This window comes from Gekko japonicus, unplaced genomic scaffold (assembly GCF_001447785.1).
Source record: "Gekko japonicus isolate JY-2015 unplaced genomic scaffold, Gekko_japonicus_V1.1 scaffold101, whole genome shotgun sequence".
NCBI classification, from domain to species: Eukaryota; Metazoa; Chordata; class Lepidosauria; order Squamata; family Gekkonidae; genus Gekko; species Gekko japonicus.
The window spans coordinates 562,897-588,752 of NW_015165238.1; the positions used below are offsets into that span (position 1 = coordinate 562,897).

A 25,856-nucleotide genomic window follows, 5' to 3' on the forward strand; every position below is an offset into this window, starting at 1 on the left:
CCGCTCTATCCTTACTCACACACTTTCAACGAGGCAACTCTCAAAATCCTGAATTTCAGTGCAAGCGTATTCATTCTTGAGATATAGTGCCACCCCGCCTCCTTTTTTCTTAATTCACCCCCCCCCCCCCCGCTCTATCCTTACTCACACACTTTCAACGAGGCAACTCTCAAAATCCTGAATTTCAGTGCAAGCGTATTCATTCTTGAGATATAGTGCCACCCCGCCTCCTTTTTTCTTAATTCTGTTTCGTTTGAACAAGGTATATCCTTCGATCGCTGTGCTCCATATTTATTTATTTATTTATTTATTTATTTATTTATTTATTTATTTATTTATTTATTTATTTATTTATTTATTTATTTAACTTTCAGTTTATATACCGCTCGCACCCCGAAGGGTCTATGAGCGGTTTACATACGATTTAATTTCCTACCTAGGGCCACATTAACTGGGGGGAAGTGTTTGCCTACCAGGCAGCTCTTGTTGGCTCTTTCCAGCGGGCTTCAGGTTTTCTTCTTGGGGGTCAACCTCCTGGCGCCTTGGGGCGGGTCTTTGCTTCCTTTGGGACAGGTCTTGCTTCCAGTGACTTCCTCTGGTGGGCTTTTATCCTGGGGTGCGGCCACGTGCCAGCCACAGCTCCAGCTATGTCCTGCGGGCTCCGCCGCGCCGTCACGCCCAGTCTTCGTTGCTCAGCGTCACTAGGCCGCCAGGGCTGCTCGCCGATCACTCCGCTGCTTCGCTCGCCAACCACGTTGTTCCATATATGAGACTCATCCCACCAAGTCTCAGTGATACCTATCAGATCATACTTACTTTCCAATATTTGACATTCAAGTTCCTCCCGTTTATTTCCCATACTCTGTGCATTAGTATAAAGACATCGCAGATTCCAGACATTTCTGAGCCCTACGGGGGAGGGCGGGGTACAAATCTGAATAATAAATAATAATAAATAAAATAATCCTTTCCTACCCTAGGTCCCTTTGAATTTACCTGAAAATTACTGAACTCACCTCTCTCCCAGTCATTTATTCTCTAGTCACTCCCCTTCTTGAATTTAGTGTTGGGGATGCCACACAACATCAGGCTTTTTCTTCCCACCCCCGATGTCTTCAGTTTAAAGCCTTCTCTATCAACCTATTGTCTCTCTATTTCTCCTGCCCCCCTTTCAATATTCCCCCCCATCTCTCTTTCTTCCCCCCTCCTTACTTCACTGGCTGCAGCAGCTGCATTGTCAGGAAGCTGCTCCAGGCCCAGCCAAGCCAGGAGTGACCTTGAGAACCGCTGCTGTAGAATGTTATTTACTGATAATGTTCATAAGCAAACTGGGTTCACCAACTTCCGTTGGATCTGCTTTCCAGTATATTTATACTGTGCTTCTATTCTGTACGACTGACAATGAGCATGATTAAGTGAATTATATTAAAATGAGAAGAAGTAAAGGGAAGAAAAGAGGAATTTTTTTACTAGTGAAAACAATGCACTATATTTCAGAGCAAGCATTGTTGGTATATCATGGTGGAAAAAACAGTTTAAAAAACTCACAGGCAAGTTCATTTTTACATATTCAGTGAATTCAGGCTAGTAGCTTTAGTTTTGACTATTCTTACTGTGACTTGAACAGTCCATTGCAAAAGAATTCCATGTGTCTAGAAGCTTCATGAATGTAATAACTGCTGTATTAGGGCAACGTGAACACACAGTGCATACAAGTATTAAGGGAAACATAATAGGGTTAAAGTGAAAAGAACCTCCATTACAGAGATATGGATGGAACAGTAAAGTCAGACTGTTTATCATATCTTTTTTGTAGCATAAGCCTGAATAAGCTAGAATCCATTTCATCAGATGTGTCAGGTAATACCTCTGGCAGCAAGGAAATAATGTAAACAGTGGGGTTAAAAGACCATTAAATGCAGAAGGTGTGATCTGTGATATTTGTACAGGGAGCACTACACCTGTAATGATTACACCATAACTAAAGCACTTTTGAAAAGTTTTGAGCCTCATTACATTTTCATGGCTTTCAATGATTGATTTATTTCCACTGATAAAATGGGAAGTAAATAAAACACATCTGTTTTAAAAGTCCTTGTTCAGAAGATACTTTGAAAAGATCTTGAAATAGCTAAGTTAACTTACACATCTAGTGAAATTTTGTGATGGCAGGGAAAGATTAAATAAGATGACAACATTATGAATAGGTTGCTGGCTACTATGATGTAGCATTTTGTGAACCACTCTGAGACCTGCTAGGGGTTACGAGCGGTATATAAGTCACATGTAAATAAATAAATAAATAAATATTGGATTTGTTTTGTATTACATTGGAACAGATATTTAAATAAAAATGTTCATATGGGGGGAAGTAGTGTTTTGAATGAAGTAGGAATGTGAATCAGCTATCAAAGGGGCAAAAGCTGTGCTTTTGTTGGCCTTTTCTAATATCAGAAAACGTTTATGTAGCAAGATGATGAAAAGGTGTGGTTCCCCCCCCCCATGGCTATTTTTCACCCATTCCAGATTGGAAAGTGCTGAAATTGAAGTGATTTTTTTTCATTAGGTTTTCGATCAAAGTGCTCAATCAAAAGAGACAGGAACAGTATTAATCTACTGACTGGTGTACATCCAGCACAACAAGTTTGCCCTCTTCTGTTTGAAATTCAGCCTACTCCATGGACTTTCATTGTCTATTGATGAGGAGTCCATGGACAGAAGTATAGGATCTGGGCTCAGAAGACCTGGTTTTAAGCACAATATAGTCAGCCAGTGGCTACTAGCCATGGTGACTAAAGGGAACCTCCACTTTCAGAAGTAGTAAACCTCTGAATACCAGAGACAAGAGGCAACGTAAGGGGAAGGCCTTGTCCCTCCATAGTAACTGGTTGGCCGCTGTGTGAGACAAGATGCTAGACTAGATGGACCACTGATCTGATCCCGAAGGGTTCTTATGAAAACTAAACATTGGGTTCCCCTCCGGCTGTTACATATGTATATTTCTGCAAGATAATTTCATTGGTGAGACTAGGAAATATGGTATATTTCCTTCTGTAGTCCAGGCCTGGCCCAGACTAGCTCGATCTCATCAGGTCTTAGAAGCTAGGCAGTTTCTGCCCTGGTTCACACTTAGATGAGAGACTGCCAAGGAAATCCAGTGTCAGAACACACAGGCAGGCAGTGGCAAACCGGCTCTAAATGTCTCTTGCCTTGAAAAACCTACCGGGGGGGGGGGGTGCAACTTGACGATACTACCAGTCTAGTCTTACAGTCTTAACTGAACATCTCTTGGTTTCTTGCAACATTCCATTCCATAACAACAAATACCGATAAACAAAGTGAATTAATTACATTTCCAGCAACAGCTCACTCCGTGGACAAATTCATGGAGGATGGGGCTATCAGTGGCTACTAGCTGTGACATATATCTGCTCTCTCCAGTACCAAAGGCAGTAGGCCTGTTTGTATCAGTTGCTGGAGAACACAGGCAGTGGGATGCTGTTGCAGTCATCCTGCTTGTGGGCTTCATAGAGACAGCTGGTTGGCCATTGGGTCTGATGGGCCTTTTATCTGATCCAGCATGGCTCTTCTTATGTTCATATATTCTTAAAAGCTTTGGTAATAGCCAGCAGCTGACAATACATTTATAAAGATAAGGATTGTACCTTTTGACTCTATCCATTCCTATTGGTTCCTTTTTAATCACAGGAAGAAAAAGAAGTCTCTTCCAGCACAACCCTATGCAGAGTTACTCCAGTCTAAGCCAGCAGAAATCCATGGGTTTAGGCTGGCCTTACTCTGCATAGGACTGCAGTGTTCAGTCTTATTACAGATGCCCCTCCTACCCCACCTCAATTTTTAAAAATTTGCATTGCCATATCTTAAAAATATGAATACTGATTCGGCTTATTTCAGGAAACACAGAAGAAGGGCCAGGGTCACATTCTTGGGATTATGACAGCAGCTTTGAACATTTTGAGAAATGGGTGTGTTCCTGCTTCAGTCTTTGTGAAGGGAAATGCAAATTGTCTGGTTTGTACAAATTTTCACACTGGGGAACTAATAATGTGTCTCCCCGCCCACACACAGCTGGTGTAGTGTATTGCTAGGAGTCTCAGGCTAAGCGAGGGATGGGCACCAGGTTCAAATCCTTTTTCAGTGACTTTGGGCCTAGGGTTGCCAACTCTGGGTTGGGAAATCCCTAGAGATTTGGGGCAGAGCCTGGAACGGATGACATTTGGAGGAGGGGAGGGATATTAGTAGGATATAATGCCATAGAGCCCACCTTCCAAAGCTGTCATTTTCTTCAAAGGAATTGATCTCTGTAGTCTAGAGATCACTTGTAATTCCAGAACTCCAGCCCCCACCCAGAAGTTGGCAACCTTATTTGGGACAGTCATATTCTCTTATCCTAACTTGTCTGCAAAATTGTTGTGAGGGTAAAATGGAGGCAGGGAGAATGGTGTATGTGGATCTGAATGTCTTAGAAAGAGGGTAAGATAAAAGAAAGTTAGACAAGATAAGCACAGGCGTTTCAAGGGGGAAAGCACACCCATGGAGGAAAGGATTGTGCACCTGTCTCCTACCCAGCCAAGCTATATCTTAAATCGTTCCATAATACTCCTTCTAAGAATTACTTGGAATCTCAAGTGATGCTTCCTTTGCCCTTCCAATAACTAAGGTCACAGGAAGCAGTAGTATGTTAGTTACTGTTGATTATATGAGGAATTCTACCTTCTAGAAAGTAGGGGAGCGTATTCAATTATTAACTAGCTAAAATCCAAACCAAATCACCTTTTTTCTTTGATGCAATAAATACATTGTTCATGAACACTATTTCAATTGGCTATGTTTACTGGAGATCTGTTTATAAATTAAGCAACCCAGCAATTAAGTTCAGGTGGGCAGTCATGTTAGTCTGAAGCAACAGAACAAAGTTTGATTCCAGTGGCACTTTTAAGACCAACAAAGTTTAATTTGGGGTATAAGCTTTTGTGTGCATGCACATACCCAGAATTAAACTTTGTTGGTCTTAAAGGTGCCACTGGACTAAGCAGTTAAGTGAATCTATAGTCTAGGTATGCTAGGCTAATATAAATCCCTTGCTTTAAAAAAAAGGTGAGTGCTTAAACTGTGTGAACAACATTGCTATAATTGTTAAGGTCCATGGAAAAATTTGACTGCAACAATCTTGCTGTGAATCTCCCTTCACGTTTGAAATCTGAAATGAAATGGCACTCCTGTCCTTATGCCTAAGTCAAAGGATGATAAATAGTGTTCACTACGACTGTACTACATAGTAAGATATCACTATGGAAAATCTGAGATGGACTTATACAACCACTTTTGGAAAACTGTGAGCTGGCTCTTCTGAAGATAGTCATAATTAATTATTTTTGAATGGTTCTGCATTCACAAACAGGATTGTGTGTAAAAAGGCACAGTGAGAATTTGAGCAGCTTCCAAAATTTAGGGCAATCCTGCAGGAGTATAAGTTTACTCAATTTAACAGGTTTAGAAGTATGTGACACTCCTTCAGGATTGCACTATGAACCAGCCAATATATTATTTAATTAATTAAAATCATGTATCCTTCTGCCCGTAAGATTCATCTGTGTGGTACATTAGTCTATTATGCGTTTACTCATTTATTTAAAATATTTATTTTAATTATTGTTTGAAACTCTTCTACACTGCTTTTCCTTTTCCCCCAAAAGAGCCCCAAACATCTCACAAAAGAATTGTAAAATAGCAGCATTAATATCAGTAATAGCCACAAAAAGATCAACAGCCCAAGCAAAAACACTTCCCCAACACTCTTCTGAGACTATATGCATGGGAGAGCATTGTGAGACACAGGGATATTACCAACTTGTATCTCGCCCAGAGAAATTATGCTTGGCCACTGCCAATGATATCAGCATGTACTGAACTGTTCCCAAGGTTGCTGTGTAACTTTAGTTTCATCCTGAGGTGACTACAGATCCTGTGATTTATCTCATGGGCATCATGGCAGTGACCTAAAGGAACAGCATGCCTTTTTAATCAAAAAATTCTCAACAGATTACAAATTGTATACATAAACACAAGTGTATACAATAAACATAAATCAATACAAAAAAGGTCTCTTGATTGCATAAATAATCCCTTTATAAACCCAGCTTCTCTTTAACATCCAATGTGTTATTATTATTAGCACATCCAAAGTGTTATTAAAAACATAGCAAAATTTCTACCTTGACATCCTCCTTTGGTTTCAAGATGTGCCAATAAAAGGGTCCCATCTTTGGGTAAATATATCCCAAGAATGTGTCTTATTTTCTTTGATTTGTTTACATACTGTACTTTTGTCCATAACCATATTAAGCCAACAATTTCTAAGCCACATTTCAATGGGGGCATGTCTCCTCCACCAAAAAAGCTTTGCAATAAGAATTCTTGCTGATACTACTACCACGTTCTTCAGTAAATATCCATCAGCAGGGATGGGCATGAACTTGTAAAGTGCTGTTCCTGTCAGTTCGTGGTTTGTGTCTGAACCACAAACCAAACCATGAACCAAACCGAATGGGAGGTTCATTCGCAAACTGAAAAGTTCATGGTTCACTGCCCAGCAAACCCAGTTGAAAGGGACCACAGTCCTTTTAAGCATGGTTTGCAGAAGCCAAAAAAACAAACAGCTGAATGATGGGGAGCAGCCTGCTCCCCACAGCTCAGCTGTTTCAGGCTGTGTTGTGCAGTCCTTTTGAAATTTAAAGAGACTGAACAAAACAGCCCAAAAACCAGCTGATCTTAAAGTTTAAAGGGACTGCACAAGACAGCCTGAAACAGCTGAGTGGCTGTTTTTGCAGCTTTTGTGGGAAACAAAAAGCAGGGGTTTAAAGGGACTCTATCCACAAATTTCTGCTATATCCACAAATTGCCACAAACAGCTTTAAAATTTTGTGGAAGTTCATGATGGTAGACCTGTCATGAACTTCAGTTTGTAAACCATGAGCAGAGCAGAATTCATGTAGAATTTTGCTTCGTGGTTCAGTTTGCACCCATCCCTATCCTTGTGCTTTTTCTAACCTTTTTTCCATCTGTCCAAACAGAATCAACATTGGACCATGTGGCACTTTAAATACCACTGTCTTACTAGTTATATCACATATCTCATGCCAGTATTATCGTACAACAGAGCAGCTCCACCAAATATGAACAAAGGGATCCTTTAGCTTGAGAACATCACCAGAATATATGAGAACTTTCCTAGTTCATCTTAGTGATCCTATCCAAAGTATAGTATCTATATAACAATGTTAAGCCCTATTTCCCTTATGCTAATATTAATTCTCAATTTTTTACACTAACATCAAAATAACATTATAGATTTTCCCCAGATATTAATTGAAATCTCTCTTGCGAGGTCTTGGAGCCTTTTTATACAGGTATTCTCTGTAATCTAGTTCCATCAATACGTCATATATTTTTGCCAATAAAACTTTTTGGTTTGAGGAAGAGCAGGTCAATAGTTGCTCAAAAACAATTAAAAGCCTAAATGTATCAGATCGAGAATGTTTAACTTGCAAAAAAAATTCTTAATTTTGCAAAAATTGATGCCTTGTTAGAAGATTATTCCTCATCTATTCCTAGGGACAATATTCCTAATTAAACTCATAGACTGTCCTTTAAACCCTCACACACACACACATTCATGCATACTGCTCTCTGTTCCTTTTATATAGCTCTCACACAAAATCTTTAAGCTATGGGAAGTGCCCCTGGCCCCAGTGGCTGGCTCACAGAGAGCCTGTTTCTTCCTTTCCTTCCTGCCTCAAGAGGTACGTTCAGATGTGGCATTTCTACCGGTATAAACTGCTGCGGTTCCAACCGGTGCAATTTGATCCGGAAGAAACGCAATCACACTCACCTCCTGACTGCACAGCACATCATGATAGGCCCGTTCACACTACCGACGCGCAGCAGCACGCGTCGGCGGTTTAATTTTTTTTTTTACATTTTGCACATGCGCATACGCCCACAGAGTTGAGATCTTTGCGCAGGCACAGAACACCCTGTCCCAAAAAGCGTGCCCTGAAGCGAAGATGTCCCTTTAAATTTTTACTCTGAAACTGGCCTCCGTGAGGTCCCGGACTTGTCTAAAGCCTTACACTAGGCCTTTTTGTTTGTTTGTTTTACAAATGTCGGGGTGAAGCTTCGCCCAAGCGCACATCGAGGAGGCTGGGAAAAAATGGTGGCCGAAAAGAGGAAGCCTCGGGCTTCTGAACAGAAGTGGCTAGACGCCAGTGGAGAGCGATCAGATGGGGATAATGTGGTTGGAACCGGTGCTTTCAGGATACCACCACTTGGGGACCTAGTAGCAGAATACAACGGTTAAATGCTGTTTGCAATGGTTAGGGACAGAAGGCAAATGTTCGCTGTATGATCGCCCCCTAAGTACACTGATTCCAACCGGCATCTATACCTGCATAGATGCCCCATCTGAACGCACCCAATGAGAGGCAGGGGTAGGAAGTAAGCTTGTTTAGAATCATACAGTGTGTATTTTGTTTTTATGTTAGGAGAAAATTTTAAAGGGAATCCTTCACTTTTTTCCATCCATTTAAACATACAAAATGAAAATCTGAAAAGAAAAGACTTCTCACAGTTATGGATGGAATGTGCAGTTCCCTGCTGCACCTGCTTTGTACAATGTAAAGAAGCAGCATTAGCTGCTATTGTGTAATGTCGTCTGTGCGAGTAGATGAATTTGCGTTTGCTTGGGAATGACACAATGATTTATTCTCTCCAATGTGTACTACAATCCACCTGGCAGGAGTAATGTCCTGCACAGGCAAGCTCCAGTTGAAGCAGGCTATTTCACCTGATAAGAACACTGCATTGAGATTTTTTTAAAAGAGAGGCACTGAATTTTAACACAAGATTATTTTTAGAAAATATGTGGCACAATACATACAATTAAATATCATCATTGTTCAACCCGATAAAATAACTGACAGTTTAATTTTATCATGGTTTTGCAGATTTGTTCATGAGAAAGATATTCCAAAGTAAACAGCAGATACATAGGATTCTTTGATAGGGATGAATGGTCATTTTCTGCCTCTGAGCATGCTATAATACAGATAGGACCAAAGCATCTAAATAAGCGGTGTTGTCTGGTTATTTTGCAGTTAATAGAGCTATGCTTATTAGGGAAAGTTGTTATTGCAGCTCCTACTTGTAACTCAGCTGATTTCAATTAAGTTGAAAAAAACCAAAAACTTGCAAAATGTAGTTCTAACTAAAGCAATAAATAAATAACAGTGTCATCTTATGCCTAAAAACACAAACAAGATACAAAGCTTTGGCAATGGATCATCTGAAGAAGGCCTTGTAATGCTGATAACATTATGTGTAAAATCTATTTTTTAAATAAAGGCCCAGCTGACAAGGATTTTGTGAGTGGGTGGCTGCCTAGCTAAGTTTATTTTTGTTTTTCCCCAATGAACTCCGGCAGCCACATATCACTTGTTCTTGCTCACTAATTTAAGATTTTATATACCCATGTTTAACTGAAAGGAAGATGACCCTGAATGTATGATGATCCTCCTAAAAAAGTTATACACCAAAGTTTTTCATTACTGTAGTTGTATGTGAATTTAACACAGCCCTCTCCTTTTGTTTCTTAATTTATTTATTTACAAAATTTACATCCCACCTTTCTCTCCTTACAAGAGTTGCCAACATGGCTAACAATGTAAAAATATGAGATAAAATTATATTATCAACCCCCCCCTTCCAAATATACATCATTAAAGCAATTTTAAAAGAGTTTTTAAAAGAGTTTAAGTACATACCAAAGAGCTGCGGTGGCTCAAGTGGTTAAGACGCTGAACTGCAGGCTGTGGAAGGTTGGTAGTTCAGCAGTTCAAGACCCGAGTGTGCCGCATGACGGAGTGAGCTCCTGTCTCTAGTTCCAGCGCCTGCCAACCTAGCAGTTCGCAAGCAAGAAATTGCAAGTAGATAAATAGGTACCTCTTCAGTGGGAAGGTAAAAGTGTTCCATGCGCCTTGGTGTTTAGTCATGCCAGCCACATGACCACGGAAACATCTTCGGACAGCGCTGGCTCTTCGGCTTTGAAACGGAGATGAGCACCACAACCCTAGAGTCGGACTCGACTGGCTTTCGGGCAAGGGAACCTTTACCTTTACACACCAAAAGAGTTAAAATACATACAAAACATCACCTAGGGAATGCCAAATGAAGCACAAAAAAAACCCCTCTTCACCTGCTGGCAGAAGACAGCAACAGGAGGGGACGGACAAGTCTCCCTGGGGAGAGAGAGTTCCAGAGCTTTGATGCTACAATCAAGAAGGCCCTCTCCCAGGTTGCCTAATCTCAGAGGGTGGGGGAACCCAAAGCAGGGCCTCCAAAGATGACCATAGTTGTTGGGCCAGATTAGGCTGTCCTTTGGCCTCGGTCACACGTGCCGGACAACGCGGGGGGAGGCATGGCTATTTGCACCATCGCAATTTGACTCACCCCAACGCGATCAGACATGACGCCGTTGTTTCCATTGGCGTGTGTTTCCGGCATGCTCCAACCAGGAAGCAGGGACGCGAGAGGAGCACGCTGGAGTGAACACATGGGGAGTGTCCGTCTGCAGCCTGTCGCAACCGGTTGATAGTGGATTTTCCCAGGTACTTTTAAACTCTGCATCTTCGGCTGGATGATACCGGTTGGCGACGGGTGCGCGACACTTACCAGATGTTTCTGTGTGATCGCGCCCGTATAATCCGCCCAACAATCGTGGCTCTCCCGCAGCAACTTCTGCGTGTGACCGGGACCCTTTCTGTATCAAAGGAAAGCTCCATGGTTAGTAGATCTGTTTTGAATCTATTCACTGAAAGCAAATTATTAAATCATGTAGAATAAGGGCAGATCAGTCATTTGATTAGTTTAAACTTTAAACATATATCCAACCTATGACACTAAAGACTGGATCTGAATTGGGGCTACAGAGCTGGAGGTGCTGTGGAGAATATGATACTTCCTGCTCCATTTATCCTCAGAACAACTGTCTGAGCTAGGTTAGACTGAGGGCACAACTAGCCATTACAGCATCCCCAGAGATGCCATTGCCACTTTAGAGCCAAACATGGGCCACAGCATGATGGGACCAAATGTTCTTGTACCCCCTCAACACCACCTTTTCACATGCCAAAAGAGCCACGGGGGGGGGGGGGGGGGGGGAGTGGAGAAGAGCATCTGGTCCCATCACAATGTGGGCCCAATTGATTGGAGTCATCATTCCTGGCTCATTTCCTGAGATCCCATAACATCTAGTTGTGCCCCAAGATAGACTGACTGGCATAAGCTCACCCAGTAGCTTTCATGGTAATATGTGTCACTTGCATTCCTTCCTGCACATTCGGCCACTGCTGATTTTTCAGGTTGGCCCAGTTTGCAGTGTCTACAGAGAGTGTTATACCTCTGAGGATGCCAGTCACAGCTGCTGGCGAAATGTCAGGTCCTACAGTGCCAAGGCCATGGCCATACAGCCCGGAAAATCTACAACAACTAATAAGAATGTATTAATTTGTCACGTGCTTTGTAGGTTATAGGGAAATGTATATTTTGAAATTAATATCTGAAACATTCTTCGGCAAGACATGGCAAAACAGATGTTATGGAGATGGCTCACTGGTTGGAACTGGTTGCTCTGAATCTCTTAAGTGTTCTAAATACCTGCTTTCCCTGTCAATGTCTGGAGGGCATATATGTGCAGTGTTAATATGCTATGTGCTGATGTGTCTTCAAATGCAAAGCTGTGTCTGATTCTTGATACAGCAGTGCTATAATATCCCAGCTGTCTATCAATATCCAAGTTTGTTTTTATTTATTTTATTTATTTATTATTCAGATTTATACCCCGCCCTCCCCCGTAGGGCTCAGTTGTACACAGTTACTTGTACACAGTTACAAGACTGGTGACTTGAGATGCTAGAGGTCATTCTCTTGTTTTTGCCCAGATGTGTAAAGGCCAAACTGACTCATTGTCTGTAGCTTTTACGGGGCTGACTGTCCCTTCTCAGTAGTAGGATACCTTTTGACAGTTGGGTACATAAGGATCTAGACCACAATTAAGGCACTCTATTATTTCATCTGACATATGCCATCAGTGAATGGGTGTTTCCTGTTGAGTATATAAAAATGGGTTTCTCTCTGTTTCAAATTGGAAATGGATGGTATTTTTTAAACAAATCACAGTTACCCAATGTGCTGCTGATAGTCATGAAGCAATTAGTCCAGGAGAATTAATTGCTTGTATTTAATGTGGAAATGTTAGAGCTTTGTGGCCTAGGGAATTTACTTGGTAACTTCTGACATTGCCTGACTTCAAAATAAATTGGACCCTGGCAGGGAAGCTTATTAAGAAGTCTCTTCTTTCCTTTCCTAGCATAGAATTAACAAATTCCTCAGAGGGGACATACTTGATTGCTTCCTTGGAAGGCCTTTATTTCACAATAGTATATTTGTGCACTATTAGGTACTACCTGGCTCACCAAACCCGACAGTAGACAGAACATGGGTGACAGAATGCTTCTCATTTTCCTTCCTGGTTAATTCATGTTTAAATACAGCCCAGCTATTACAGACATAGAAAAACAGCAGTTGTTGACCTGACTACTGAAAGGTTCTGTTTATTAGTGAGTGGAGAACCCTTCAACCTCATCTGGATCATATCTGGGCTGTTCATTATGAGCTTCCTTCAAGAATGATTGGGGTGAGGGGGAGGGGAATCTCTCTCTGTAGAGACTTCTAAATCAGCAAGTAATACTTGGTTGCCTGGATGCTGTCACAAGGCCATTTGGGAATTCTCATGCAGGAGTGGGTTAGCCACACAGAGTTGCCTAAGCAACTGCACGACACTTCAATGATGATGATTAAACTGCTGGATCGCCCACCAAGCCCAGCAGTTTTTCTGTAAATTACCATGCCATTTAAACAACCTTGAGTCAATTTCATCTGTTGGGAAGAAGGAACGGTTTCTCATTGAGACAGAGTAAAAGGTTGAAGTCATCAAGTTCTGAGCATGCGCCAAGAGCAGCTTCCAGTCTCGGCTGCCTGGTCTGATGAGCGTCAACTGTGCAGGTGCAAAAGCAAGATGTCACCTCACAGAATGGTTCATGATTTATTATGAACAGAGAAAATTCACATCACAAACCTATTGATTGTTGCTTCTCAAACGTTGCTGCTTAAGGATACAATCTAAGGTGATAAAGAGAAACCATGATTCCCCAGCAGCAAAAAACATTAGGACAACAGAAAGGTTAACTGGTTGATTGTGGCAAACTAGTACTCCCAGACCCCTTTGCATTGTTGCATAGGCAGCTTGGCTTGCTTTTTGCTGGATAACTGGCAGCTATTATAAAGTAGATGTCAGGTGTCAGGTTCCAAACAGGTAAGTATGAAGCTTGTACCTTTAGTTCTGTGGATATCTCTTTCTTCTTGCACTGTGACCTTGCATGTTCAAGGCATTTATCTGCAAAACTGGATGTGTGATTTTTGCACATGGGAATCAGCATTGGACATCACATGCATGTTAACTGTGGTTGGCTTAATTAGGCTTCACAGTCCAGATCCAAAATGCACATCCAACATTTTGGATATTCATTTTGGATATCCAGTTCCTGCTTCCTGGTTGCACATCCAGCAATGATAATCACAAATCTGATATCCATTTGGAACACTTATCAGTTTGGTAGGGAGAAGGGGGGGGGGGGGGGGGGTATTGTAAATAGAGAATCAAAGATCTGTTCCCCCCCCAGTCTTGTTTTTCCCCACAGCCTCTTCCTCCTCCCTTTCAGATCACTCTGTAATTCTTTCCCTGATTTCATCGCTGTTCCACCCAATCTCTTGAGATTCTGCTTTCTTACTTCTCTTGCCAGTTTCTTGCTTTCCGGAGGTTGCTACTTTTTTTTTTCTTGCTTTCTTCGTCTTTAATCTATGCATCCACATTTTTCCACTTTCTGATAATGTCCGTTTGAGAATATACGCGGTAGTGGAATCCTGTACCATTTAAAACATATGGCTGAATGCTTATTACATTGGCATTGCAATGAAATCTGTCTTTTATGGAGAAAGCTACTTGAAGAAATAATTTTTCTTAAGAATTCTGAAATTATTTTGCATGGAAATGAGAAACATCATGTCCCAGTGCCCAGAAACTTCAAGCAGCCATCCTAAAATGTAAGGGTCTTTGCTCAGCACCAGCCACTATAGGCCAGAAGAAATGAAAGCTTCACGTAGGGGTGTCAAACTAGGATCTTTGAGAGTTGGGTCCAGATCCCTATACAGGGCCAAGCTAGACATGACCTCATCCCTGGGTGCAACCCACGGACACCACTGCCATTTTAAAGACTAATGCTGTGATGCCACCATGTTCTCCCCCACATGCCTTTTCAAGTGCCAAAAAAGCTATGTGGGGACCATTTTGGCACTTGAAATGTTGTGGTGGGGGGGAGAACCTCATCCTGCCACACTGCAGCTGTGTTCATGGGTCAGACCTGGGGATGCTGTTATGTCTGCTTTGGCCTTCAGCCATGCTCATTGGTTGACTTGGTGCAAGTCTCAAACTCTGTCCCCCTAATGTAGCTTACTATATTGACATGAGGGAAAAAATGGATATGGGAAGAATTATGTATGCCACTCTGAGCTCCCTGAATAATGGGGAGATGGCAAAATGGCAACTAGAACCACACCCAATCCTTTGCCAGTGATGGCCAAACCCTCCCCAGCAGCTAATCACTGGCCCCAGAGCTCTAGATAAACTGCTGTCATGATGCCCTGTAACTCATCAGATAGGGCACACAGCAAGGGACTCTGTCCCAGAGTTCCTTGCCGTGTGGACATAGAGTGTGCTGCATTGCGCTTCAGTCACAGGAAAAGTGCAAAGTGGGCACTTAGCTCTAAATGCTCACTTGGTAGTGCTAACCACCTAGGGGGAGAGTAAAGCCCACACTGTGTGGCTAATGCATCTCATTGAAGAACCCCAACAGGTCTTCCTCTTTGGTGGTTTGACTCAAAGGAACAACCATGCACTAGCAGGTAAACAAGGGCTGGAAGCTGGCTGCCCTGCCCCAGCTGTCCACATCCACCTCCCTTGTTCCCCTTGCATGAGGCCAGGAGCTGCCCCCAATGCTGGCTTCCACAGCTGAGGCCAGTGGTGTGTTGGTGTGGGAGCAGCCCATCCCCACCATGGCCCATGTCATGCAATGGAGCTGACTCCCAGGAAAGTGTAACCAGGAGGGCTGCGTCTGTTGGGGTGGCAGGAATACTTGCAGCCCCACACTAGGCTGTTAGCATCCTCCCTTGATAGGATCTCCCCCTGGGCAGGGGTCAGGGCATAACTGTGGGTCAGGAAGCTGCCCCACTGAGAATCAGCTGGCCAAGCAACCCTGGGACTCATTCCCTTGCAGCAGCAGTACTTCAATAATTTGCAGTTGCTGAACACTTCCACCCAGGATGGGTAAGTATCATTTGGATGGCAACAGCATCTGCCTTGGGAGTCTCCTGGCAATCCCCCCACCCCATGTGGGACTGTGGACCCTGCTGGGGCACCACTCACATTGCTGAACCCAGAATGCAATCACTCTCCTTGTCTCTGTTTCTCTTTCTTGCAGGTTGTTATTCAACAGGGAGATCTGGCCCCATTATCATTACTGTCCTTCTCCCTAACTCTGCTCAGTTCCTGATTGAAGGCGGCCATGGAGTCTGCCTCCGGCAGCCTTTCTACCTGGGAGTCTGTCTTGCTCAAAACCTGCTGTACTACAGATGATGCACCCTTTCTCACCATGCCCCCTGGGAGCAGCTCTCACATGCACCAGTGCCATACTGGGCAGGAGGAATTGGCAACTTCCTTCATCAGACCCCTTTATGATTTTCAATTTAATAAAGTCTGGCTTGTTCCTCAACTATGTTCCTGTCTGTTGGTTCATGAGTAGATGAGACTAGCTTCACATACTTTGCTGCCCCACCTATTCTACCCCACCTGTGACTTCCCTTAAAGCTTCCCCTCCAAGAGGGTGGTTAGGTCCCCAGTCCCCTCCCCCACACACATACATTCTTCTGGCTGCCATATGCAGAGTGAGTGGGGAATGGACCGGTGGTTAGTCCAAGATGTGCATGGCTGGTTTGGGAAGGGATGGGTTTCTGGATCCCACACTCTCCCAAAAGCACTGCTGGCATCTGGTAAGCCATGCAGACTGTTAGTGCATGGTCAGAAAGCTGTGGTGGATGTGAGGGCTCTGCTGCATGGGTGCAGCAGAGGGGGAATTGCAGAGCAGCATCCCAGGCAAAATGGTGGATTTCTGGGGTGGCCCATTAGCTAGATGGTCTGTTTCCCTCTTTTGCCTTTTGTGGGGGCAGAAAGTCAGCCCCAGGGATTTTGCCTGCCTCTCACTTCTCCACATTTGGGGACTGGAACAGAAGCTCCAGCCATGCTCTCCTAGTGCCTTTCCACTAAACCACGCCTGTCTGTGCAGTATTCTCAGGCCAGCCCCATATGACTGGTGGTGACTTTAGGGCTGCAGCAGAGTGCCTGATGCCTACTGACATGTCTCCTTAGAGCATCATCCCCTAGTCCTAAGAGAGCTGCTTCCAAGAGCAAGCAGCTGAGGGTTCAGACCTGGCCTTTGCCTTTTTTACTTTTCCAGGGAAGAAGAAGAAGAATAACATTTAAGTGGCATTTAAATGGCATAAAATAAAGAAATTAACTGCAACAAAATTAGGCCCACTGAGAAGCATAACAACATACAAAATAAAAAGGAAACAAACTGGCTATATTGCCTCCTCCCTCGTGCTACAAATTCCATCTCTATTTGTGTGACATTATGCTCTGATTCATGTAAGCTCAGGGGTCATTTCGTAGAAAAGAGGTGCAGGAGCTCATTAGCATAACTCATTAGCATAACTTATTTGCATGTGCCACACCCCCTGACATCACCAGAAGTGTGTCAGAAGGCAACACCCACCGCTCAGGCTCCACTAGACTGTTTTGGATTGCTAGCTATTGGGGGGGGGGGGCGTGCAGATCTTCTCTCACAGAGGAGGGAGAGCTTGTACCTGAATAAAACTTGGTCTTAAAGGTGCCACTGGACTGTTTTGGGCCAGGGGGAGCCCTGCAACTTACCTGGCTGCTTCTTGCTCTGACTGAGGGCTGCTGGGAGCAGGGGGCGGGGCTTGTTGCATGTGCCCTCCCCCTGGGCTCTTTACTGCCAGAGCTCCGCTCCTGTGCGCTCCTGCAGGAAATGACCCCTGTTTGATATTTAGAATTTTCCTTTCATAATTCTCATAACATTTTTTTCTCTTTGTCCTCAGATGTGAGAAAGAATGGCAAGGAAACCGTTGCCACATAAAAGTTAGGCCTCCTTTGACTCTGTCTTCTGGTTCCTTAAAAAATGGTGGGTTCATTTTAAGACTCAATGAAATAACTTCAGGAGATTTAGTAGGCTGTGTTTGTTTGCTTATTTATCTCATTCACTTGCTTGTCTCTGCAGATATTTGGACTGGGCTGAGTGTTGGATTAGCTTTGCTGTTGATTGAAATTGCGGTCGCTGTTTCGTGCATCCTTTCAAAGAGGAAATTGCCAAGAACGTAAGTGAAGCATGTCACTGTGTATGGAAATCAGACCCCAGTATGGAGCAAAATACGGGGAATCTTGCCCATTTTCTTGCTTTTAAATTTTACCTCTGGCTGTTTATTAACAAGAACAACCCAAACATTTTTTGAACTGAGATGACAATAAGTTGTAAGCTGCAATTTAACTGCCTCTGTTCAACATCTGGTTTTGATGGAATTGTAAAGCTCCGCATTCATGCAAATTTAACATTACTCATTAAAACATCCTTAAAAGTTATTTGCATAGAGGAAGTACTTATGGCTTTTTGCAAAAGAGCAAATTAATCTTCTAATTCATGCTAGTTTTCATTGATACGTCTAGTAGCTCAGTGGACTTTCAAGAGGAGACAAGTGTGTGTGTGCGCACACACACATACACACACATTAATGTGCAAAGCAAAATTTAAAAATTAACCTCTTTTGCTCATAAAACTAACTTTCACATGTTAGATTCATGCGTTCCTATTCTTTTATGTGCATAAGGATAAGTGAAGTGTTATATATAATGCTGTAGTAATGCATGCTGGGTTGGGTCCACATGTTGCTGGCCTGCCAGGTAGTCATTATAGCCAGCTTTGTAACTGTCTGTGAGAAGTCCCATAGCTCAGCAGCAGATCACAGGCCTTGTATTCATAAGTGCCCAGGTTCAAAACCTCTAGAAAAAAAGATTAAATGGCAGGGCTAGACGATCAGATCAGACCTTTGCTGCCATTTAGAGCAGATATTACTGGCCTTGAGGAGCCAATGGTCTCATTCAGTATAGCATCTAATTCGACATGGGTCTAAACTGTGGTTAGCACTTTGTTTGGGTGGTTTGTTCATTGGTATACTATATTCTATCATTTATTTTTGCAGCTGCTTTGAGATCTTTCAGGGTGAGAGACAGGATAGAAATATTCTATATTTCATACCTACATACACACGTATATAAAATAGCTTTGTATATTTATGCCTGTTTGAAGAAGGTATGATTAATACTGGCTAAGGTATGATTATCTGCTCAGAAAGGCAAATGCCACAGTTCTATGGATCAAGTTCTCTCAGTGACTCAAATTCTCCTTTTGAACCCCTTCTCCCTCCCATTTATCCATAGTTGAGTAAGCTTAGGGCTTTCTGTTCAAACCAAATGTGTTTCATCCTTTGACAGATAAGCACAAGACCCTTTTTTATAACAATAACACTACATCCTACTTATGTATAAGAAGTAGGAAGAGGTCTTGTTTCAATGGTGGAGGTGGTGATTGGCCATCCATTCTTTTTATATAGAACAAACACTACTGTACAAAAACAGCACATATAGAACAAAGTTTGAGTCCAATGCAACAATACCAAGGCATCTCTGTCTTCAGCTTATTTCATTATGGTATAGTGGTTAAGTGTGTGGATTCTAATCTGGGACAACCAGGTTTGATTCCCCACTCCTCCACTTGCACCTGCTGAAGTGACCTTGGGTCAGTCACAAGCTCTGGCACAGCTGTCCTTGAAAAAGAGCAGATTGTGTCAGAGTTCTCTCAGCCTCACCCACCTCACAGGGGGTCTGTTGTGGGGAGGGGAAGGGAAAGGAGTTTGTAAGCCGCTCTGAGACTCCAAGTGAAGGGCGGGGGATAAATCCAATCTCCTCCTCCTCCTCTTCCTCCACCATGGGTTGGGGCGGGGCTATGTAATAGCTTTCTTTAAACTCTGTTTCCTATCAAGGGATCTCACAAGGGATCCAAGTGACCCAGGAAACTTGCTATGAAGGCCCTTTGACCACCATGTCAAAATTTAAATTCTGGGTGACTTGGATTAGCTTTACTAATAGCAGCAAAATTGGTTTCTTTTGAGTTTTCTTCAGTACCCCTGAACAATGTCTAATTCAGCAAAATCTATAACAGAGATCCACAGCAAACCTATGCAGATGGTACTGCTGCAACAGCTTGAGGCAACTGGCTGAAGAACAGAGAACTGATGTGCACCCAGGAGTAGAAACTGACCTTGGAAAATCAACTTGAAGGATTAGTGCCAGAAGCCAAATACATACAAAAGGGTTATGTCCATTCTCTGGTTCTACTTTAAGTAATTTGCTGTTGAGAAAGTCCATTAATGTAAAAAAAGAAAGAAAAGAAACTCCTTTAGTCTACAACTATTACACCTCATGGACAAAAAGGGGCCAGTGCAATAACATTCATACCTGAATATTGGGTCTTACAACAACAAACAACTTTGATGAAGATATTTATGGAAAAGGTGCAAAGCAGAAAAATCAATACCACCTATAAGACTGTGCAGTAGTTTAGAACTGTCCTTGTAGAATTCAGGAATGGAATTCATGCATGAACAACAGCTGAGTGAACCTTAGGTTAAATAAATAAAATTAGAAAAGAAGAAATGAACTGTGTTCAACAGCTTCTTTCCCTTTGAAATATCTGTGTACATGTTCAACCATTCTTGGTATGCAGTGGGTTGCTATCCTCTAAGAGGGTATGAATCCTTATTTGGGGATATTTATTTATCCTGCAATGTTTTCTTTAACAATGAAAACTAAAGCTGCTTATTCAATAAACAATAATGGTATAAAAGTTAGAAATAAACTATCAACATAAAACAGTAAAGCAAAATAATCAACAAAATCTGACCAGAAAAGAGGACAGAAGAACTTCTGTAAATGCAATTTTGCATTCCAAGGGTTAGCCAGACATTCCTTTGTATTGTTGTGTTGCAGTTACTTTACTTTATATTAAACCTACATTGTGTTGTGTCTCCAGAACTTTGTTCTTTTATATATGTTCCATTCCATAAGCAGTCAGTAACAATAGGTTGGATCCAAACAACTTTTCAGATGAACTAGGAGGGGGGACTCATGGGAACCTGCATGAGCAAAAGCCATTTGGGACAGCAGTTGTAGAGAGAATGAGCAGTAGGCAAGATCAAGCCAAAAATCTGTCTTGGACCTTTAGAAGTCTTCTAAAGATGATGGGCCAGTCAGCAATGACAGCATCTGCTCACTCCGGTGCTAGATCACAGAACTCTTGGTACAGTGTTTGTGCTCTAAGAGACACTTTGGAACTTACATCTTGTTGGGAGAAATAAAGTGCATCATTTGTACATTCTGTTCCCTATACTTTTTGAATACCTAGATTTCCTTCCCTGTATTGGGATGTACAGACTGTCCCTGTACCAGCATTTGAGGACCAACTCTGAAAATGTACTGGATGGGGCTGTGCAAATACATTTCTTTAGAATGAAACAAGATTTTAGAAGTAAAGGAAGCTTAACAGGCTTGTGACCCTAGAGTACGTGCTTAGAAGAACCCTATTTTACTTGTTGGAGGAGGAGATGATAAGCTGTATTACAACTAGCCTACCATTTATTTCAAATTTGGTGTAGTGGTGTAGTGGTTAAGTGCGCGGACTCTAATCTGGGAGAACCGGGTTTGATCTTCTTCTTCTTCTTCACAGTGCAAAAATAATTTTGCAACAATGTGCAAGGGTGTTGCTTCCAGCAAACCTGTCTGTGTTGGGCTTTTTGTGTATGATATGTCAAGACTTTACCCACTCATCTGGGAAAGTCCTTTGCATGAGTGGGACTGGCAGGGGATTGGGATGCTGTACTTCAGCAACAGCCAGCCCTGTGGCTTGGCAGAAGGATGTATCATTGCCACAGTGAAAGACAGACATAGGAATAGCTCCATTGCTTCCAGTTAGCACAGTGTGAAATGTTTTGTGAGGAATCCCAAAATGATTAGAACACGAAGGCTTTGCATATTAATTAAGTTAAAGCTCCAGAGGTTTAGAAAACAGGTCTAGGAAATAGCTAGCAGGCAGCATCTGTTTTCCTCTTTCACTGGCGGCTGTCCTCCTTGACTGAATGAGGGTAATGCCCTATAATGACTTTTAGCCGATTGGCATATAGCGAGAGAATATTTATGTCCATCCAGCTTTCATTTTATCTTGAGGTTAAATTAAACTTAAAGGAGCCAAAGCAAAGATATTTTATCAGACTTAACTGTATTGATTCATTTACGCCAATGGCCATGGATCTAATGAGCCAATTTTTTAAAAGCATGTTATGCCTGTCTGATAAATCAATCCAGAGGACCCAGGCCACCCACAGAGGCAAGTTTTTCATAGGCCAGTCTGCAGCGATTAGCTTGCTGCACTGAAGAAAAACAGCCACTTTGCAACACATGCATAAGTCTGTGCATTACCTGGACTCTGCAAATTCACATGTGAACAAATGTATATGTGCCCATTCATAGTAATTCAACCAAATTTAGAAGCTCTGCTTTTTCTATTGGTACCATTTCATGTTTTCTGGCACTGATTTTTCCTATTGGATTGACATAATTTTACTATTATTTTGTATTAATTGCATATGACTGCTGTATCTCATGTAAATGACATAAAACAAATTATTTAGAAAGGTCAGCAACAAAAATGGGTAAAATGAAAACGCTCATAATGACAATAAAAAGGAAAAGAAGTAGAAAAGGGCATATTTGTGTGTCCCTACAGTCACCATGCCCCTGACCTAGATGGCCCAGGCGAGCCCAGTCTTGTCAGATGTCATACACTAAGTAGGGTTGGCCCTGGTTAGGAGTTGGATAGGGGACCACCAAGGGAGTCCAGGGTTGCTACGCAGAGGCAGACAATGGCGAACTACCTCTGTTCATCTTGTCTCTTGCCTTGAAAATACTATGGGGTTGCCATAGGTTGGCTGTGACTTGACAGTACTTTCCACCCCCACAGATGCTGAGACCAATTCCGCAAAAGGAGTTGTCCCACCTCAGTCTCCCGTTTCCCCCAGATGTACTGCTCAATGTCCCACTATTTGTTGTGCGGCCACATTTTGATTTGCCTTTCCTCCCAATTTCCCCCATGTCTTCTTGAGCCTAAGAAAACAAGGATCAAGAAGATGTGGGGGGAATACGGGGGAGATGTGGGTCAAAATGCAGCCACGCAGCAAATAGTGGGAAATTGAGCAGTACATCCGGGGAAAATGGGAGACCAAGGGTGGGACAACTGCTTTTGCGGAATCAGTCCATGATTCTGCAGATTGTGACAAATAAGAGCAGTGCAGCGGTATAGCTTCAGGCAGATACCAACTGTGCTTGCAAAAAGAGTTCCGTAGAAAAAGGCTTAAGGAAATCTGGGAAGAAGGAAATAGGTGTGATCCAATGTATACCTCATGAAAACATTGAAAGACACACTGCATCCCTAAGTAGTCTGTTTTATCATCCAAATGTTACCTTTTAATAGCATCTTTAGAATTATTTTTCCCTAACCAGCAAAGCCTCCTTGCCATACAGTGAAATAAAAAGCTTTGATTCATTCTGGCTTTATATTCCCCCACCCTAAAAAATGCTGTTGATAACCGTAATATTACATAAAGGTGACTGAACGGTAAGAAATGGAGTGAAACAGTGCTTTGATATTTGGAGGAAAACAACAAAGTCATTTGTCCCTTCTGATGGAGGCAGACATGACAATGATGAAAGAGATAAAGATCCTATTAGAAGCATTATGAAGGGGCAGAAAGTGCTTGAGGCAGAAATGAAGTGCAGAACTAGGCAATCCTGGTAGTATATTAAGAGCCTAATCAGGCATGAGAGATACTGGTGGAGGAATTCTGAACCAATCAAAAAAAGAACCACTTGACTCTGACTTGAGGAGGCCTTCTTGAACCTTGTGATCAGGAGAACAGAACAAACACGCTTCAGGGTGGGTTGGGGATTTTTCATATGCTATGCACCAGGACAGGTATTAATGGAGAGCTTCAGTTATATTTGAGAAACCTTTGATACCTTTTAAAAATATGTATTTGAAGTTACTCTCAATAGGTTGGTGAGCAGTTGTTGCTTTTCAAGTTTTTCCCTGCTTATGAAGATATAGTCACCCTAGTCCATAAATGGGTCTGTAATTCATTGTAAAAGGAGGTCAGTTGTGCAGGTAGCATTCCTATTCTGAGAGGGAGGGAGAGAGGGAGGGAGGGAATCATGTACCACCCCCTCCCTTTAAATGAATGGCTGACCCATCCATAAATGCATTGAATCTCCAGATCTCCAGCATCCAGACTCAATATGCCAAGCATGGTGATAACAGAGCAATCCTAAACAGAGGTATTCCAATCTAAGCCCATTGAAATCAATCAGCTTGACTGGAGTAACTTTGTTTAGGATTACACTGAACAGGAAGGGTTTAAATGTTTTTTTTTAACTGGTGGTGAAAGAAGTGTGAATGATTTACTGCTGCCATTGCCACTTCAAGGTCTCTTGTGAAGGTGTAGGGATCCACATTCTAGCCACACAAGGGCAATCATCCATCTTGATCCCACCTTCATCACCCATCTCACTAACTTTGCAGAAAATCCATAGACATAACTGGGAGGAATGAATAATTCAGACTTTCTTTGTTGCTAATTCAAGTAAGCATATGAAGCTATGTTGTTTCCAAACTGAGCCAAAAGGCCCCTGAACCTGAACCAAGCCAGTCCACTGAGTTTGGTTCCCAGTTTCTACCAGCTATGGCTTGCCACAGCCAGGAGAAAGAGGGAGATCGCTCAGGAAGAGTTAAATGGCTGGCAACCATTTAACCCATCTGTTTTGCTTCTCTCTGCTTCAAAGAGAGGGGAGCAAAACTGATGGGTTTAATAGCGTGCAGCCATTTAAACCTAACACTGGGGCAGTTCCGCCCATCAGCTGTGAGGCTGAAATGGCTGGCAGCCATTTCAAAAGTCTGTTTTGCTTCCCCAAGTGAAAACGACTGGCAAAATGTCTTGCAGCCATTTCAGCCTTTGAAGCAGGGAGGAGCAAAACTAACCTAACAGTGGGGTGGGTCCACCCATAATCTGTGAGGTTTAAATGGCTGCCAACCATTTCACAAGTCCATTTTGCTTCCCCCCACTTTAAAGTGAGGGGAAGGAAAACTGACCAATGAAATGGCTTGCAGCCATTTCAACCTAACAGTGGGGTGGGTCCACCTATCACCAGTTAGGTTGAAATGGTTGGCAACCATTTAAACCTAACAGCTCAGCTCAGCCTTCCCTGAACATCAGTTTGGGGGCTCCAAACTGCCCAAATTTGTGCCAAATTTTGGCTTGTGAGCCAGTTCATGCCCATCCCTATTGCAGAATACAGAGTTATCCTATACATGATAATAAGAGTAATAATAATAACTTCTGCCCAGTTACCTGCCTCCCAACAGCTTTTAAACTATTGACAGGAATTGTAGTCAATTACATTCAAGAATATTTACAACTAGGGTTGCCAGCTCCTGTCCACCAGCTGATGGGGGACTTTGCAGAGCATCCCTGGAGGGGGAGGGGACATCCCTAAAAGTGATGTCATCACATTAGGAAGGCAGCCTGAACTGCAAGTGGTGAATTTGCCACTTGGAGTTTAGGCACTGGCTGCCCTGCTTTTTACAAGCAGGGGCCACGTGCACCTGAACTGTAAGCAGCAAATTTGCCAATGGTTGCCCCTCTCCTTCCTCTTCTGCAAGTTTTAAAGGACCCTCCAGCCGATCGGTGGGCTATGTGCTCCAGGGAGTGGGGCTTTGGGGCAGGGCTTCCCCTGCTGGCTGATGGCAGGCAGGAGCCCTTGAAATCGGGGGATCCCCCACCTCCACCTGGAGGCTGGCACCCCTATTTACAACTCAATTTAACCACATGAACAAAGAGGAATTTTCTGAATATCATGAGGCACTAAAAACCAGTTACTGGTTGATAAAATCATATTACAAAATTGTAGAAGGTGGAAAACCCACCTGAATGTTGCTTGGGTTGATTATAAGAAGGCATTTGATTCATTCCCTCAAACATGGATCCTGAAAACCCGAAAAATGATAGGCATCAGCAAAACTGTAATAACGTTTATCAAAACTGCCACGAGTAAATGATAGTAAATGGAGAAGAAATTGGAACATTTAATATCAAATGAGGAATTTCCTGAAAGTTAAGCAAGCAGCTTAAGAAGAAAAACGAACACTGAATGACTACACTGAGAACATCAAAAGGAAGCTTCTAGCTGAAGTGTAAAAGGCAGACTTATTTAAGATTATAGAAATCAAAACTCACTTTGACAAATGGAAGGAAAAGCTCTTGCATGGGCAATATTTGAAAGATATAGAGAATACAGTTGATAACGACAACACCTGGAAGTGGCTCCAAAACAGGTTCTTGAAGAAAGAGAGAGAAGAACTCATTCTAGCTGC

The 25,856-nt window shown here is 42.5% G+C and overlaps 1 long non-coding RNA gene across 2 annotated transcripts in view; it reads left to right on the forward strand.

Annotated features, from left to right (window-relative positions):
• LOC107109398 overlaps positions 1 to 25,856 on the forward strand; it is an 81,698-nt gene that overhangs the window by 37,006 nt on the left and 18,836 nt on the right. For both annotated transcript variants that reach the window (XR_001482473.1, XR_001482474.1), the window contains exons 4-5: positions 17,368 to 17,450; positions 17,547 to 17,643. This is a non-coding gene — a long non-coding RNA (uncharacterized LOC107109398). The remainder of the gene's footprint in view (positions 1 to 17,367; positions 17,451 to 17,546; positions 17,644 to 25,856) is intronic.